The sequence below is a fragment of the Amblyomma mixtum genome, chromosome 8, assembly GCF_055824585.1.
Source record: "Amblyomma mixtum isolate Tamu chromosome 8, ASM5582458v1, whole genome shotgun sequence".
Classification (NCBI taxonomy): Eukaryota; Metazoa; Arthropoda; class Arachnida; order Ixodida; family Ixodidae; genus Amblyomma; species Amblyomma mixtum.
In genome coordinates this window covers 128,409,847-128,422,610 of record NC_143019.1, presented here as the reverse complement: position 1 = coordinate 128,422,610, position 12,764 = coordinate 128,409,847, and the positions used below count along the sequence as shown (strand labels likewise).

General features: G+C 49.8%; 1 non-coding gene and 1 pseudogene across 1 annotated transcript; both read left to right on the top strand.

Moving 5' to 3' along the window:
- Nucleotides 1-693: 693 nt before the first annotated feature.
- On the top strand, nt 694-3,512 carry LOC149334370 (uncharacterized; annotated as a pseudogene).
- A 3,794-nt stretch (nt 3,513-7,306) lies between these two features.
- TRNAT-UGU (transfer RNA threonine (anticodon UGU)) lies at nt 7,307-7,378 on the top strand. The gene has a single exon. It is a non-coding gene; the product is annotated as a tRNA-Thr (tRNA).
- Nucleotides 7,379-12,764: the final 5,386 nt, after the last annotated feature.

The window sequence follows — 12,764 nt, the reverse complement described above, 5'->3', positions numbered from 1 at the left end:
AGACAAACCTCTGTGTGAAATGTGTGGTGAGGAGCTCACAGTAAACCACATTTTAATTTCTGGTTCGCATCTCGAAGAACTTAGAAAAAAATTTTTTACGGTATTTTACAATGAACATATTCCATTTCATCCCGCATTGCTTTTAGGCGAGCAAACACTTGTCGAGTTTTCACTTGTTTGTAAGTTTCTAAGGAAAGCCAATGTTTTAAATCTATTATAATGTAAGCCCTGTACACTTGACATAACATCATCTAACCTTGTGTTTGGCGCATGATAGCCATGGTTGCTTATGCGCTATAAAACCGCATATAGCTAACTAACTGTCTCCTCTCCTGTTTGCTATATGTATATGTCGAACCATTTTGTTTAGGAGTAATTCATCAAAGAGCAATACGAGGTTTCAGAATGCATTCTACTGAAGTAAAACTGTTGGCGTATGCTGACGACATAGCCGTATTCTGTCAAGATCGCGAGAGTGTGTTGGAAGTGGTCAACCTCGCTAAGGCATTCTATAAGCTAACGGGCTCAGAAATAAACTGGGAAAAAAGTGTTGGTATATGGCATGGTAACTGGGACGTGAAACCAGAAAGGTTTGCTTCTACGACATGGACACGCACACCTACGACGTATCTTGGCGTGCCACTGGAACACTGTCAGGAACCCGCAAGATACTGGAGCGATGCAACGGAGAGAATGAAGGAGAGGACGGGAAACTGGCAGGGTCGCGGCCTTTCATTGATTGCTCGTGCCTCTGCTTTCAATTGGTTCTTGATAGCCAAAGTTTGGTATGTGTTGCATGTGCTGTGTATGACCCGCGCAAATGTGCAGAAAATGATTCGGGTTTTTGGTGTGTTCATATGGGGCTCAACTTGGGAGAGGGTGAGTCGTACCAATCTTCTCCGCTGAGTCCGCGATGGAGGCCTGGGTCTTTCTCATTTGTTTATAAGGCAGATTGTGTCACGTTTCTTTTTTCCGCGCCACCAAATTTAAGCGACAGGTTTTTGCGCACAGTCATACAAGTTCGACTTGCGAAAGCGCTTCCTGAATTTATTGTGACTACAAGTGATATAAGATGCCGCCGTGTGACTGGTTACTTCCACGAAATTGTTGTTTCCCTCCGCATGTTGCATTCAAGGTTTTCATTGCATTACCTCTGCTCTGTTACAAAAAAGCAACTATATGCAGACTTAATTGAAAATCTACTTCCGACACCGGTGTATAGGTCTGTTTACTGTGGGGGTCCAGGAAAGGACGTTTTAAGACGGGTTAAAAAAATACCGGTAAGACCTTTAGTCAACTCCTTTTTCTTTAAGCTGCACACGAACACACTCCCCGTAAAAACATGGCTAGATCAGAAGGGGATATTTTTACCCTGGACAATGAACTGCATACTCTGTAAAAAACTAGAAACTATAGAACACGTATTTATTGACTGTTGGGACCATATATTCCACTGGGACATACTGGAGCGAACTCTAAAGAAACAACTTCCAATAACGCCATACGGGATCTGGTTTCTCTGAGTCAAGTGTGATGAAGGCATTCCCTTTATCATAAATCGGGTAGCGGCATCCCACCGCTGCCACCAGTTGTTAGGTCGCCATGGCTTCGGATCCCACCACTGGCAACCAGTTCTTACGGCTCGGGTAGCATTGCCAGTTGTTGCGTCTCCCTAGGGCTCGTCCAGGATGAAAAACAGTCTGAAGCTTCGAAGGTTGGGGATACGAAAAACAAGCAGGTTTAATGGCACTTTTTTAAGACACTTATTTACATGATGAAGATTAGAGAAGAAGAGCAAAAATAAAAAATTATGAGTTCATAGCGTCCAGCGACTGGATGAGCCTTTTACCCAAGGCCCAGAGCGCTCGTTCTCACTTAGGGCGCTGGTTAAATACCCTAAGGCTCCACCCCTTCACCAGGTGGCAATTCAACACGAGGCACAGATCGGCACAACACAACACAGCAAACGGAGGCACCTGGTGCAGGGTCCACACGTGGGAATTTGGCGAGGAGGAAACGCAAGTCCGCAACTCCTTCGCACTGCGGTGCAACATCACTGCAAGCAGCACGTGTCTATCGAACACAGGTGTGGCGTAGGCATGCTGGCGCCGCGGAAGCACCTGCGCCGGCTTCCTCCGATTCATTCCGGTTCTTCTCAGACGTGGTGAATCCCTTCTTCCCTGTCGTCTGTTCAACGACGGTCGCTTCTTGCGGGGTATCAAAGGGAAGGTCGTTCACGCCGAGCCGAGTGGTCATCTTTTTCGGTGGGGTTCTCGTGGGGTCAAACGACCTTTCGAAATTTCCGCTGTTGAATTCGCCACCGTGATCATCGCGGGTCTCAAGCTCAGTCGCGACACCTTTGATATTATAGCGCCCGGCGACGCTATAAAGCGCAGGCGCTGAGATCGGCGTTCCCGCGATAGAATAAAATAAATTCGGACAGCGCGTGCTCGGAGCGCACGCCCGGCACGGGCAGTTCGGAACTAGAAGCCTGCCACGCTGGTCGTCTCTCTCTGGTGCTCCGCTGCGACCCCGCAAAATCTTCAAGAGTGGTGACCCGGACGTTCTTGCGGCCACCCACAGCCGACCATGCCCACACGCGCATCAGCACTGGCCAGTCACTCCGGACTGTCACTCCCGCTTTATTCAAGCACCTGGCATTGATCCCAGCAACTTCTTCCAGCATCGTCACAGCTGTCGCCATTATGTCGACGGTCCCACCACAGCTGCTGTCAGTCCATGGAGCCGTTTCGGCCGCTCCTGTGCTTGTGACCGCGTACACGGCGCGTCAGATCCCCATCGACATCAGCTGCAATGTTCCAACACCGACAACACTTGTGTCCGCGGGCAGCACTACAGTCGGTGTCGGCCCGACCATGGCTTCCCCTGCCCCCATGTCCATTGTCAGCTCGGCACCCTGCATCATGCGCCCGTTGCGCAGCAGCCAGGCTCGTCCACCTGAGCCCGCGCACTCCACCCGACAGCTCTTCCCGGCCCCTGACATGAACTTACCGGACCTTGTAGCGACCCCGTGGGGACACTGTTCCTCTAGCTGCCTGCTTGCCTGCCGTGGCTACTCCATCCCTGCCCCGTCGGCGCGTACATTCCGACGTTCCGTCTAGGCGGGGGCCTTATAGCGCCCGGCGACGCTATAAAGCGCAGGCGCTGAGATCGGCGTTCCCGCGATAGAAGAAAATAAATTCGGACAGCGCGTGCTCGGAGCGCACGCCCGGCACGGGCAGTTCGGAACTAGAAGCCTGCCACGCTGGTCGTCTCTCTCTGGTGCTCCACTGCGACCCCGCAAAATCTTCAACAATATGTTTATGCTATTGGGCCTCCACAGTCTGTGGCAAGCTAGAATGGCAGTCCGCCATGCAGATGTTAGTGTTCGGTCTGTACGCGAAAATTTTATTCAGCACATGGTCTACATGAGAGAAGTCTATCAGGCGTTACCCGAACCCCCTGAGGAGATTAATGTATTTGATGGAATGGCGTGTCTGAAGAAATTTTAACTGTATTCCGCCAACCGAAGTCAGGCTGGTGTGCTTTGTCTTTATATTGAATGTCAAGAGACCGGTAATAAAGGAAAAAAAACCGCTATAGCTCAGTGGTAGACCACTGGCCTCGTAAACCAGTGGTCGTGAGTTCGAACCTCACTGGTGGCTTTCCTTTTCTTTGGCCCAGAGGAAGGTGATAACTTTGTGTCACAGAATTAATCGGCCCTGAACAGTGGCCGCTATAGCTCAGTGGTCATTCTACTTCCGGCCACTGGCGTGTACGGACGCAGGATCATGAGCTCCCATGGAGCGGCGATAGCGGCCGTCGATGGCCGCGGAAACAGGATTGAAGATAAGGAAGAACAGAAATACGAAATCATTTTGCCTACGTTGCCTACCGGTCGTATTGTTTTGAACACCGCGTTTTTGCACGGCTACGTGCGAGTTAGGTTCTACAGGGTCGAGGATTTCCGCGACGCCCTAGCCAACGCTGGTGCGCTCCCCGACGTTGTGGCGTTAGGGGCGTATCAGGTCAACCATGTTTGGGCGGTCACGCTCAACAGTATCGAAGCAACGAAGAAGTTGGCAGCGATAAAGGAACTGGAAGTTAAAGGACGGCGCTGCATTATCATCGATCCTGCCGACCAACAGGTGAAACTAAGGCTGCACTGGATGCTGCACGGTGTAGCCGACGACGAAATTTGGACGGCTCTTGCGGCTTTTGGGAATGTAACGGAGGTGACCCGGGAGCGTTGGCGTGTTCCAGGCGCCAAGGAGAAGGGGTCTACAACCAGGACCGTTCTCCTGAAGCTGAAACCCGGTGTGAAGGTTGACGACCTCCCACACCAGTTACGCGTCACCGGGGAGCTGGCCCTTGTTGTGGTGCCTGGGCGGCCCATGCAGTGCCTACAGTGCCGCGGCACGGGTCACTTTCGACGTGAATGCAAGGTACACCGGTGCTCTAATGCAGGCGGTATAGCCACGGTGACAGTGAGTGTGTTCGCACATACGCGGTGGCTACGGGTGCGGTTGAGAGACGATACCGCACAGCTCCTGATGAATGTCGTTGAGGCGGAGGAGGCGGTAAAAGGAGCCGCGGAAGTTGGCAAGGCTGCTGGGACGACCGACGCATCAGGGCCTCCCATCGGAGACATTAGTGGACATTGCAACCAAGGGAAGCAGCTCGAAGAGGAAGAATTACTTTCGAGTCAGGTGAACACGGCGGCAAGCGGGGAGAACATCTTGGCAACTAAGGACGCCGAGCCAATGATCAGCAAGGAACAGCAGGACTAGAGCTGTGCCCGTTCAGCGAGCGGCACCGCCTCAGCCAAGCGCCCTCATGGCCTGACCGACAACGAAGGGAACAAGGCGGCAGCTCTCAGTGGTGAGGAGCCGCCAGCAAAAACTGCTCCATCCCGACGGTCGTCTTTAAGACCGAAACCGAACGTTTTGGCGGAAAAGCGTACCGGCGATAAGGCAGCCTCGCGGCAAGGTCACGGGCCTGCAAGGTGTGGCTCCGGTGGCAACGGCGGCGTCTAGCCATGGGCTAGACGGGTGGGGTAAGCACCATGCTCTTGGCCTCTTCACTCTTTGCGACAATGGCTTCTGTAACCACGTTGAAAGTAGCCACACTCAATGTTGATGGCTTGGCAGGAAAGAAAAAGCAAAGCCAAGTGTGCTGGCTTTTAACGGAGCGCGATATTGACCTACTGGCCGTGCAGGAGACAAAAGTAGAAGGGGAGGAACAGAGCAGGAGCATGGTGCGACGTTTCACGTCTAGATTCTACGCTGTAGTGAGTCATGCGGTAGGTACATCCGCTGGCAGCGTCCTTTTTGTAAAGAAGTCGCCGGGTCTTGTCGTGCAAGCTCATTTCTCGTGTCCTTCAGGTGGTTGTGTCGCTATTGATTTTACATTGAACAGCACTGAGTGGCGAGTTGTCTGTGTTTATGCACCAAACGTTACGGACGAAAGGGCAGCGTTTTTTCCAAGTGTTGAACAGCGTCTTAGTTCCGACAAACAGCTTATTATCATGGGCGACTTCAACTGCGTCCTGAGTGGCTGCGATAATACCAGTGCAAGGGTGTTCAGGGAAGCAAGTACGAAGACACTGTCGCAAATCATTGACAAATGGAGCCTTCAGGATGTGGCAGAGTATTTGCAAGGCGCGTGCGGTGTCAAGTACACACACTTTCAGAGGACAAGCCATGCTCCGCTTGACCGCATTTATGTATCGCTGGATGTGATTCCAAAATGCAACAGTTACCATGTAGTGCCCGTGGCTTTTTCGGACCACTGTTTACTAGAATGTGGGATAGGATTGAAAAAACGGGGCAGTGCTTTCAGTTTGGATCTGTGGAAAATAAATAACAAGCAAATTAGGGACGATAACTTTAACTGTGCAGTAATTGAAGAAATCAACAAAAACGAGCCTAGTAGTGAACTGAAAATTTGGCAACAGTGGGAACTTTGCAAAGAACAGGTTAAATTTAAAGCAGTTGAACGATCTAGTGCCATTGCGTACGAAGAGAATCTAAACGAACGCAATCTAAGATGTATGCTTGCAAAACTGCTAGAAAAGGAAAATGAAGCGCCTGGTAAATGGATCGATGACATCAGGAAAATAAAACAACAAATTCAGCTAATAGAAGATGACCGTTATCGTGGAGCGTTGGTGCTGGCCAGAGCGGAAGATGTAGCAGCACGGGAGCCTCCGTCGAAACGAGCGTTGGGAATTGAAAAGGCCCATGCTCGGCGAAATCACGTTGGTAGCATACAATGGGGTGGCATTTTATCAGACGAAAACGAACATATACAGCGGGCGTTTTTTTAACACTATCAGGCGCTCTTCGCATTACAGGATGCAGACATGAATACGTTTAAGGACAGGTTTCTTGGGGCACTGCCGCGACTCAGCGACGAGCAGAAAGACGTTTTAGAGCTCGCAATAACCGAATAAGAGGTAGATATGGCAATCGACAATTTAAACTCTGGGAGATCACCAGGACCAGACGGGTTAAGCGCGTCGTTTTACAAATAATTTAAGAGCAGAATCGCACCAGTGTTGAAGACGGTCTTTAGTGAAGCTTACGACGTACGTGAATTGCCCCCGTATTAAGGTAAATCACACATTGTCCTAATTCCGAAAACTGATGAAGCTGACAAGTTACGACACCTAACAGGGTACAGGCCAATCGCTCTCACAAATGTTGATTATAAAATTTATGTGAAGGTGTTGGCGGAAACGTTGCAGTGTGTAATCCAGGAAATTGTTGGCCCTCACGTAGCCAGAAATGTGTTAGAATGCTGCGACGACATGAACGGCCAAGTTGCCATGTTGCAACTCGATTTGGCGAAAGCTTTCGACAGGGTGTCACACGACGTCCTCTTCTGCATATTGAAGAATACAAATGTCGGCAGCACAATTTTAGACAGTGTAATGATGGCCTATCGCGATTGCTGTACCCAGCTCATAATAAATAAGACACTAACGGAAAGGGTTCCAGTGCAATCTTCAGTAAGACAAGGATGTCCACTGTCTCCTCTCCTGTTTGCTATATATGTTGAACCATTTTGTTTAGGAGTAATTCATCAAAGAGCAATACGAGGTCTCAGAATGCATTCTACTGAAGTAAAACTGTTGGCGTATGTTGACGACATAGCCGTATTCTGTCAAGATCGCGAGAGTGTGTTGGAAGTGATCAACCTCGCTAAGGCAATCTGTAAGCTAACGGGCTCAGAGGTAAACTGGGAAAAAAAGTGTCTAGAGGAAGATGCCAACTTCGTGTCACAGAATTGGCCCTGAACGGTGGCCGCTATAGCTCAGTGGTAGAGCGCTGGTCTTGTAAACCAGCGGTCGTGAGTTCGAACCTCACTGGCGGCTTCCCTTTTGTTTTGGCCTAGACGAAGATGCCAACTTTGTGTCACAAAATTAAACGGCCCTGAGCAGTGGCCGCTACAGCTCATTGATTCGACTTCCGGCCACCGAGCGTGACGGACGTGTGTATCATGGGCTCCCAAGGTATCAGGAGTACGATCAAACCGAACGAGGACTACCAGCTGATTTTGCCGCATTTGCCAACAGGTTCGAGCGTTTTGCATACTGTTTTTTTTGCATGGCGACGTCCAAGCCAGGCCATACCGTGTTGAAAACTTTCGTGACGCTCTTGAGCGTCTGTCATTGCTGCCGGAAGTGGTTGCCCTCGGGGCATATCAGATGAATCATGTTTGGGCCGTGACATTCTGCAATGAAGAAGGAAAAAACAAAATGCTACAGGCGGAGGCGCTCAACGTCAAGGACCACCGCTGTGTGGTCATTGACCCATGCAACCAGGGCGTCAGGCTGAAGCTGTTCTGGCTGCTACACGGCGTGAAAGATGACGACGTGAAGGCAGCTCTGGCGGCTTTTGGAAAAGTGACCGACATAACTCGGGACAAGTGGAGAGTCAAAGGCTGCGTCGACAAGTCGTCTACTAGGCGCTCAGTGACATTGAAGCTGAAGGTGGGCGTTACCATCGAGGACTTACCGCACCAGCTGCGTGTTGGAGAGGACGTCGCACTCGTCCACGTTCCTGGCAGAGCTCCGCTCTGCCTCCGGTGCCGCGGCACCGGACACATACGTCGGGAGTGCCGTGTGCCACGTTGCGGGATCTGTCGTCGCTTCGGCCACGACGACGCCCAGTGCGTGCGAACATATGCTACCGTAGCTGGTCCTGGTCGTAGAGATACTACTGAGGAGCATATTATGGACGAAGTCGACGCGGTAGAGGCGACCCGAGAGAGTCGGGAAGACGCAGTACCGAAAAGCATAGCCTCAGAAAAAGCAACGCTTCCCACGGAACATGAGGCTGCCAACTAAGAAGAACCACCTGTGCCTGACACCAGAACTCAGGCGGACGCGGCAAAAGCAGATGATGCTGCGGTAAGTGCAGCTGAGACGGTTTTGGAATCGACCGACGAGAAGGACGTTGACACGGAGATGCCCGTGGCGTCAACTTTGCCAGCGAAGAGGACGCACGACGAAGCTGATGACAAGGCGACGAGCTACGACGGGACGGACCTTGAGGAACCTCTTCCCAAAGCGCCTCCTGTTCGAAGTGCGGCCTATAAGCCCAAGCCGAACATCCCTCCTGATCGTAGGACTTCGTCGGGTGTCCCTCCGCCTTAGCGGAGGTGCCTTACAGGGTCTTCGTGTTGGTAACCCGGTCTTCGATCGGGTTCAGTGCTGACACCGCCGCACTTTGCAAACTGGAAGGATTTTTGATGAGGTGAGCTGCAAACCGATGTCACTTCGAGAGCGGCGAATCCCAACCATTTAGATGGCGTCTCAAATAACATCTTGCTTGCGTATTGCCACACTGAACGTGAGAGGTCTTTCTGCGCGAAGGAGGCAAAATCAGCTTAAGCGTCTCTTGTTCGAAAACGAAATCGATCTGCTGGCTGTGCAAGAGGCAAAAATTGAAAGCGAAGAGTTGACAGATGCGATGGCAGAAATTTCCCGTGCACAGTTCAGTGTTTGCGTGTGCCATGCAGAGGGAAAGTCGGGAGGGTGTCTGATTTTAACTCGAAACGGCAAAGTCGCCGTGGAAACTGTATTTTCCTGTGAAAGTGGCCGGATTGTAGCATGCGATTTTTACTTTTCTGGTGTAGAGTGGAGAGCTGTGTGTGTGTATGCACCTAATAGAATTCCCGAACGAGATGCCTTTTTTCGCCGTGTTCAACCTTTCCTGCTGACAGAAAAGCGTTTACTATTGCTTGGAGATTTTAACTGCGTGTGTAGACTTGAAGACAGAACAAGCAACAAAACCCTGCAGGACACGAGTGCCGAGCTGCTGTCTGAGATGATTAATGAAGCAGAATTGGAAGACATTGGCATTATAATGCAAGGTTCAGAACAAGCACAGTACATGCATTTCCAAGGCGTTAGTCACGCAAGGCTGGACAGAATTTACGTTCCTTCTGAGGTTGTGCCCTTGTGTTCCCAGTACCAGACTGTGCACGTCAGCTTCAGTGATCATTCTTTAGTCGTGATCACACTTGGGGAGAGGAAAAGAACTGTCAAGTTTAGTTCGGAATTATGGAAATTTAATGACTCATTGTTGGAGGATGAGGAGTTTAGCAAGAAATTAAAAGACTCAGTCAAAAGCTCGTTAGAAAAAGAGACAGACTTTATACAAACATGGGAACAATTTAAATGCGACGTGAAAGTGGCCGCTATAGAAAGAGCATGTGTTTTAAAGCGTAAAGAAAAACAGCAAGAAAAGGAACTTCGTACCGAGCTTGATTTCATGCTCAGCATGGAAGGCGTCATGCCGGGGTTGTACAGGCAAGAAATAAGAGACCAAAACTAAGCTTGAACTAATAGATGAAACGAAATATCGAGGTGCAGTGATAAGGGCGCGCAGCGAAAGATTTTGGCTTGGGGAGACGCCCACAAAAAGGGCGCTCAGCGACGAAAAACAGTATGCAGTTTCGAAAGAGATAAAAGAAATTTGTTATCGCAATGACGTAACTTCCGAATCTGAGGTGATTGAAAGGGCGTTTCTGGAATATTACCAAAACTTGTTCAGCATTAAAACGCCTAATGTTGAACATTACAAAACTGCATTCCTGTCGCTAATGCCAAGAGTCGAGGAGGACCTGGCGCAGGTACAGGTGCAGTCAAAAGTAAATGGAAGGCGCGACAGCGTGGCAAACCATGTCGCAGCGCTTCCTAACGCCGGCTCTGGAAACTGCTTAGCTCGGTCGCCAGGAAGCCGCGCGCGCTATCAGCAGACCCTTGTATCGAGCGCACGGCCATCACTTTCGGCGGCTCGAACGGATGCTTAATGCTTTCCAAATGTGACACCACGGATTTCACGGGCGCTGCCAGCGATTAGTTTGAAGAGCGATTTGCGCCGTTTGAAAATAGTCAGCAGCTGGCCCGTGCTCCTTGTGGCGGCGAGCGGACGCTGCTATCATCGGCGTGTTTTGATTGCTTAGTGATGCTGACGCATTTAGCGGCAGGCAGCGCCCGTGAAATCCGTGGTGCCACATTTGAAAAGCAACACGCATCCGTTCGAGCCGCCGAAAGCGATGGCCGTACGCTCGGGACAAGGGTCTGCTGATAGCGCGCGCGGCTTCCTGGCAACCGAGCTAATCAGTTTCCAGAGCCGACGTTAGAAAGCGCTGTGACATGGTTTGCCACGCTGTCGCGCCTTCCATTTACTTTTGACTGCACCTGTACTTGAGGAGCCCATAACGGCAGCAGAAATCGAAGCTGCAATACAGCAGCTGAGCTTAAACAAGTCGCCTGGGCCGGACGGCCTCGGTGCCGCACTTTACAAGGCCTTGAAAACAGAAATGGCAATAGCATTGCCGCGCGTAATAAGCGAGTGTTACGAAAGAAAGTTAACTCCGCCGTCTTTTCGAACTTCCCACGTGATGATGATCACAAAATCGGACGACCCGAGTAGGTTGCAGTCAGTTGAGTGTTACCGCCCAATAAGCTTAACTAACGTAGACTACAAAATTTATATGAAAGTGCTAGCCGGACGACTCCAAACCGTAATTAAAACCCTTCTTGGCCCACACCAGACCTGCGGCATAAAAGACAGATCCATTTTTACTAACATACACGTAGCTAGGAGTGTCCTTGAGTGCTGTGATGCAACGGAGGGTCGTGTCGCCATGATGCAACTGGACCTGCATAAGGCGTTTGATAAAGTTGTGCATGAAATTTTGTTCGCGCTGTTGGAACATGTGAATGTAGGATGCATCATCACTGATGGCGTGAAAATGGTTTATGATGGCTGTACATCAAGGTTCATAAATAATAACCGCCTGAGTAATAGTATTCCTGTCTTGTCGTCAGTGAGGCAGGTTTGCCCTCTTTCTCCACTGCTTTTTGCACTTTACCTGGAGCCCTTTTGTTTAAAGCTGTTAACTACGCAAAACATTCGAGGTTACGCCTTTTGTCATAATGAAGTGAAGGTATTGGCATATGCAGATGATATAGCAGTGTTCTGCAGAGACCAGGAAAGCGTGCAAGAAGTGGTGAGAGAAGCCGTAAATTTTTGTGATGGAAGTGGCTGTGCCATAAGCTGGCAGAAATGTTTTGGTTTTTGGCATGGAAAGTGGCAGGCCACGCCAGAAGTATTCTGTCGAATGAAGTGGGTAGACACGCCAGGAAAGTACCTCGGCGTGCCGCTAACCAACTACAGAGAAAGCAAAGAATATTGGGCCCATGAAACCGATCGAGTCAAAGCTCAGACAAGCAAATGGGGCGGTCACAACTTTTCCATGTTTGCAAGAGCTACGGTGTGCAACATGTTTTTAATAGCGACGATTTTTTACGTTCTGCAAGCGTTAACTTTGCCAAGGACTTCAGTGCAAAGGTTGCACAGAGTGTTTGCAACATTTATTTGGGCGTCAACATGGGAACGTACCAGCCGATGCAATCTGTTCCACAAGGTGCGGAACGGGGGGCTAGGGTTATCAAATTTATTTCTGAGACAGATAGTCACTAGATTCTTTTTCTTGCGTCAAGATAATTATTTTCTGCAAACTGTTATACAAGTGCGATTGTCAGAATCACTGCCTGATTATGTTGTGTCATCCATGTCTGCAGGGCGGAGTGGGTTAAGCGCTTTTTTGCAAGAAGTTGTTGCAGCAGTCCGTATTCTTCGGTCAAAATTTTCGGATGAGTATCTAACCATTGTAATAAGGAAAAAGATGTTACAAGGACCTGCTTGATGTGTTTCTGCCAGTGCCTGGTTATCGCAGTGCTTATCTTCTGGGTCCCGAAAGGGATGTGCTAAAAAGAGTCAAAAGAATGCCGGTGAAGCCTTCAGTGCGTTCTTTCTTTTTTCAATTGCATACTGGAACCCTCCCAGTGAAGCCATGGTTGCAAAGCAAAGGCCTTTTCGTACCATGGTCAGTAGAGTGTCTTATTTGCAAAAAAGTGGAAACTATATAACATATCTTTCTCGACTGTCATGACGCTGTTTTTCTTTGGAATGTGTTGAAGCGCACACTGAAAAAAGATTTCCCCCTGACTCCTTTTGGAACACGCTTCCTACCATGTGCAGAGCCAGGTGAAGTGCCTTGCGACCTGCTAATGTTGCTCTGCATGCACAGCCTATGGCGTACGCGAATGGATGTCAGGCATGAACATGTTGTTGTGAATCCGGCTCATCAGTATTTCATTGAGAGCATCATGTATACTCAGGAAGTTTTCGGACAGCAAGCTCCTCAGCCTGAGTGGCTGCCTGTCCTCGACCAACTAAAAT